A 6,136-nucleotide genomic window follows, 5' to 3' on the forward strand; every position below is an offset into this window, starting at 1 on the left:
TTTCTTTGCGTCATGTGCTGCTTGGGGAAGGTTTTTTGGAAGGGACATCCTGCGTGACACTGCAGTGCCACTCCTAGATGGGCCCGGTGTTTGTGTCGGCCACTAGGGTCGCTAATCTTACTCACACAGTCAGCTACCTCATTGCGCCTCTTTTTTTCTTTGCGTCATGTGCTGTTTGGGGAGGGTTTTTTGGAAGGGACATCCTGCGTGACACTGCAGTGCCACTCCTAGATGGGCCCGGTGTTTGTGTCGGCCACTAGGGTCGCTAATCTTACTCACACAGCTACCTCATTGCGCCTCTTTTTTTCTTTGCGTCATGTGCTGTTTGGGGAGGGTTTTTTGGAAGGGACATCCTGCGTGACACTGCAGTGCCACTCCTAGATGGGCCCGGTGTTTGTGTCGGCCACTAGGGTCGCTAATCTTACTCACACAGCTACCTCATTGCGCCTCTTTTTTTCTTTGCGTCATGTGCTGTTTGGGGAGGGTTTTTTGGAAGGGCCATCCTGCGTGACACTGCAGTGCCACTCCTAGATGGGCCCGGTGTTTGTGTCGGCCACTAGGGTCGCTAATCTTACTCACACAGCTACCTCATTGCGCCTCTTTTTTTCTTTGCGTCATGTGCTGTTTGGGGAGGGTTTTTTGGAAGGGCCATCCTGCGTGACACTGCAGTGCCACTCCTAGATGGGCCCGGTGTTTGTGTCGGCCACTAGGGTCGCTAATCTTACTCACACAGCTACCTCATTGCGCCTCTTTTTTTCTTTGCGTCATGTGCTGTTTGGGGAGTGTTTTTTGGAAGGGCCATCCTGCGTGACACTGCAGTGCCACTCCTAGATGGGCCAGGTGTTTGTGTCGGCCACTAGGGTCGCTTAGCTTAGTCATCCAGCGACCTCGGTGCAAATTTTAGGACTAAAAATAATATTGTGAGGTGTGAGGTGTTCAGAATAGACTGAAAATGAGTGGAAATTATGGTTTTTGAGGTTAATAATACTTTGGGATCAAAATGACCCCCAAATTCTATGATTTAAGCTGTTTTTTAGTGTTTTTTGAAATAAACACCCGAATCCAAAACACACCCGAATCCGACAAAAAAAATTCGGTGAGGTTTTGCCAAAACGCGGTCGAACCCAAAACACGGCCGCAGAACCGAACCCAAAACCAAAACACAAAACCCGAAAAATTTCAGGCGCTCATCTCTAGTCTAAACATTACAAAATGTTTCGCCACAGATTGATCACCGCTCCCCGATGCCAAGGCATTCCGGATGGCCAATTTGTGCTGGGCCATACGAATTTTGAACTGACATTCCGTTTTGCCAATGTAATACCGCCCACATGGGCAGATAATGGCATAAATTACGAACTTCGTGCTGCATGTGAGAGGCCATTTGATTTTATAATTTTTCCCTGAAAAAGGGTGGGCTATGGTGGTCCCTGGTGACATGTGAGAACATGTTGTGCAGCCGGTACACTTGAAACAGCCATTACGCCTGGTTAGAAAGTGTGTAGGGTTTACTCTAAGTTTTGCCATATCAGTTTTAACCAAAATGTCCTTGATGCTTTTACCTTTTTTATAACTGGGCATAATGCGTTTGTCATGTAGCATCTTCAGCTCGGGATCTGATGCTACTATGGGCCATAGCTGTCTTAATCAGTGTTGCATCTCACTACTTGCCACGTCATAATCACACACCCAAGGAATGATTTTAGACATATCTTTGGTGTGCTTGGATCTCACCGAAATGTCTTTCTGTGTGGCTTCAGCTTTCTGGCGGGCTGATCGTACCAATGCCCGTGGGTAACCTCTTGCCAGAAATCTGTTTTCCATCTCCTTCAACTGACTTGCCCTGATGGAGTCACTGTTATTGGCCCTACACACCCTCAGAAACTGAGAGTATGGCAGGCCCCTAGCAGTGGATATAGGGTGAAAACTGTCATATCGCAAAATCGTATTGCAATCGGTGGGCTTTCTATAAAGACATGTGGTAATTTTACCCTCCTGTAGTTTGATTAAAATGTCAAGAAAGCAGATTTCAACTGGGCTGCTAGTCATAGTGAGTTTGGCTGGACTATCAGATTGGTTATGTGATTCAATCAATGCCCCCAACTCCTGTATTTCGCCATGCCAGAAAATCAACACATCGTCTATATACCGATAGTAGACAAACAATCTGTCTGCAATGGCTCTGTTGGGCAAAAATAATTCACGCACTGTTTCCCACTTGAAGGCATTGGCGAACGAGGGTGCCACGGAAGACCCCATGGCACACCCCGTTCGCTGCCTGTAGAACCTCCCGTCAAAGATGAAAAAATTATGTGTCAGGGTAAAACATAACAGCTCAATAAATAACTCAATGTCTGGCCCAGTGTAAAGTACATTCCCCACTATTAGACGTCTCACAGCCTGCAATCCCTGCTGGTGAGGAATACAGGTGTACAGGCTGGTGACGTCCACCGTGGCCAAGGAAACATCTGTTGGAATCTCATCGATAGTACGAAATGTCTGTAATAATGTGCTGGAGTCCTTTAAATATGTACAAATACCCTGGATGCATGGTTGTAAGTAAGTATCCAAGAAGATGGCCACTGGCTCACACAGAGACCCACGGGCAGAAATGATGGGTCTGCCCGGGGGTCTCTGTGCATCCTTGTGGACCTTAGGGATGGTGTAAAATATAGGAACCATCGGTTTATCAGGTAACAGCTTGTAAAAGATGTCTTCTGAAATCAAGCCTTCCAACTTAGCCTTTTCCAACAGCTGTGTTAATTCTGCTTTATACTCTGTAGAAGGATCTTTGTCCAAAGTACAGTATGTCTCGCTGTCTGCAAGCAGTCTAAAGGCCCGTACACACTGGTCGATATATCGGCCGTTCTCTTGAACGGCCGATACATTGCGGGACCGTCGGCCAGTGTGTACGGGCGATACGTCTGTGAACTCCGTCGTTCACAGACGTATCGCGTCGGCTGCGCAGCACAGCCGACGGCCAATATATCTAACAATATATTGGCGCGTCGCTGTGTGTGTACGGGGCAGTCGTCCGACCGCCCGTACACATGCTGCGGCGGCCGGCGGTGATTGACAGGTGAACTGGGCGGGCGCCCGCCCGCCCAGTTTATGCCATCAGTCCCCCGACGGATCGGGCAGTGTGTATGCACAGCACACTGCCCGATCCGTACATAGACATATCTGCAGATCAATTGATCTGCAGATATATCTACTAGTGTGTACCCACCTTAAGATACTCTGTTGTGTAGTCTGTAGTGTTCTGAACAACTATAGATACGCCTTTTATTGGCTCCACGAATTATAATGTCCTTTCTGTTACTTAACGCTTTCAAAGCCATTCTCTCATCGTGCTGTAAATTATGAAATTGACGTTTGCTGGATTTAGGATCTGGATTCTCCAGCATTCTGTGGAAGGTTTTTAAGGAAGCGTTAGTGGAGACTGGATCAAAACGTGACTTTGGGCCAAATTTCTGGACTCTTGGAGGCAGTGGTTCCTTGATAACCTGTGGGGGCTGTTTGCCAAAGTGCTCTTTAATCTTTAAAGTGCGGTGCAGTTTAAATGTGCTGATTTTCTTCTTAAAATCATCACCGTAATTAGTAGGGACAAATGTCAAGCCTTTGTTGAGCACCCGCACTTCAGATGGTGATAGCGGCGTGCTAGACAAATTGAAAATTAGTGCTTCTTCGATCTCGGTGGCTTTGCTTTGTTTTTGCCTTTGGTTTTGTCTCCCTCGTCTGGTGAACTGATGTTTCTTCCACGACCCGCGATGATGGCGCGGGTCCTGACCCCTAAAGGGGTGTCACGCTTGGGATTTGCTGAGGCGGACCCGTGGGTGTCGTCGGAGTCGCTGGCAGACGTTGTGCTAGTGCCGTTCCACCTCCTTTCTCTGCGACCTTGGAAAGATCTGGACCTACCCTGAGGGTTAGAAAAATTGCCCAACCACGTGTACACCCTGTGTTGAATATAGTCCATTTGAACTTTGTTGAGCTTCTCTTTTTTAAACTTTAACAGGTTCACTCTGTAAAGCTCTACCTGGTCTTTTAGTTTAGATAGCCATCCACTGGCATCTTCCGATGATAACAGCTCAGCATGGTCCAATTTGAACTGTGCAATGTGGGCTTTAGTTTTTTCAAATTCCTTAGTGGATTCCTCCACTACCAATAAGATTAAGTCCATTGAGCACTTGTTTAAAACAGAGACCCATTTTTTGCAAAATTACATGCTGTAGCGCCCAATGGTTGGGACATTGTGCACCCTAAAACCACGAGGCAGCTGTTTCGCTCTGTAATAATCGGACAATGTCCTGCTGTGGTATAAAAAATCTACCTCACGTTTCATAAGGCGTAACAGGTCCCGCTGTGCCTCCTCTAAGGATTTAACTGCATTCTCAGTAAACGCTGGATCTTTGTGGAGGATGCTTTCAGCTTCTAAATCTGAGAAGCTCAAAGTCTCATGTGTATCACAATGTAGTAAAAATGAGGTAAAATCTGTCTGTTCCAAGGCCGGAGCTGCCATGTCGAAGTCAGTGCCCAAATAAATAATTAAATTGTGCAAATCACGCTGTGCAAATATCGCTGTAAACACCTTAGATGTAGTGCAAATGTGCAAAAAGTGAATGGTGTCCTGGAGATGTAGGGTTCCTTAGAAACAAAAATGTGGGTGCCTTGAGCTAGGAGCCTTAGTGCATTGCACATGCAGCAGGATCCAAATGTAAAGAAAACAACTGCTCCGGCACTCCACAGAGTCCAAGGCTGGACTGATGCTGCTCTGGTGCCCTCTCCAACCGGGAACCGGTGGTATATAGTGGAAAAAACGAGGCGGCACTCAGAGACTTTTCACTGCAATCATATAATGGTGCAAATGGTGCAAATGGTCACATCAACGTTTCGGGGACCTGGTCCCCTTCTTCAGGATAACAAAAGTGCAAAACAAGAGTGTTTAAATAAGCATGGAATCACTTACCCCCTGACCCCATTCAATCACCAGCTGCAGCGTGTCTCTCTGGCCACCCGCTCAGGACTTCCGCCCGGCTCACTGGCGTCTCAGCGGGACCGGAAGTGACGTCGCGAGAGCGAGCCGCGTTACCATGGCAGCCGCTCAAGACATACTCACAGCCTGAGCGTCGCCTCCTGACCGCGTCTCTCTCGCTGCCGCCAATGCGTCCACAAGTGCCGTGAGGTCTGAAGCCCCATCACGGAAGCCCGCTGCATTACCATAGTTACGCTGTCAGCTGTGGATAGACATGAAACAAAACAATAACATAAGTGACAAAATAAGATGACCTGAAAGGTCAATATTAAACTGACATATCAAACTAAAGTGCTAGTGCAAACAATGAATTAAAAACAATTAAAAACACCTGAAGGTGCAAGAGAAAAATATACATCATGACCCCTCTAATGTTAAACATATACACTTATTTTCAGTGAATGGCTCTATCTCATATCCGTCTGCTCATCCATATCTGACATTGGCCCTCATTCCGAGTTGATCGGTCGCAAGGCGAATTTAGCAGAGTTACGCACGCTTAGTCTACGCCTACTGGGAGTGTATCTTAGCATCTTAAAAGTGCGAACGAAGTTTACGCAATATTGCGAACAAAAAAAACTTAGCAGTTTTAGAGTAGCTCCAGACTTACTCTGCCTGTGCGATCAGTTCAGTGCTTGTCGTTCCTGGTTTGACGTCACAAACACTCCCAGCGTTCGCCCAGACACTCCCCCGTTTCTCCGGCCACTCCTGCGTTTTTTCCGGAAACGGTAGCGTTTTCAGCCACACGCCCATAAAACGCCGTGTTTCCGCCCAGTAACACCCATTTCCTGTCAATCACACTACGTTCGCCGGTGCGAACAAAAAGCCGTGAGTAAAAATCCTTTCTTCATAGCAGAATTACTTAGCGCAGTCGCAGTGCGAACATTGCGCATGCGCTCTAAGCTGATTTTCACTGCGATGCGAAAAAAAAGAACGAGCGAACGACTCGGAATGAGGGCCATTGTTCCTGAGTATATGTGTAAATATAATAACACACATCCTACATGATGCCGCTGAGTAAACATGCTAAAGCAGTAGGGTAATTGATATTGTTAGTAATGTGTTATAATACCGCCAAGAAAAGACGCATATCCTTCAGCAAAC

The 6,136-nt window shown here is 47.0% G+C and overlaps 1 long non-coding RNA gene across 1 annotated transcript in view; it reads right to left on the reverse strand.

The window, feature by feature from the left end:
• Nucleotides 1-5,230, reverse strand: part of LOC134909010 (uncharacterized) — an 83,067-nt gene extending 77,837 nt beyond the window's left edge. The window contains exon 1 of the long non-coding RNA XR_010175827.1: nt 4,967-5,230. This is a non-coding gene — a long non-coding RNA (uncharacterized LOC134909010). The remainder of the gene's footprint in view (nt 1-4,966) is intronic.
• Nucleotides 5,231-6,136: the final 906 nt, after the last annotated feature.

This window comes from Pseudophryne corroboree, chromosome 4 (assembly GCF_028390025.1).
Source record: "Pseudophryne corroboree isolate aPseCor3 chromosome 4, aPseCor3.hap2, whole genome shotgun sequence".
NCBI lineage: Eukaryota > Metazoa > Chordata > Amphibia > Anura > Myobatrachidae > Pseudophryne > Pseudophryne corroboree.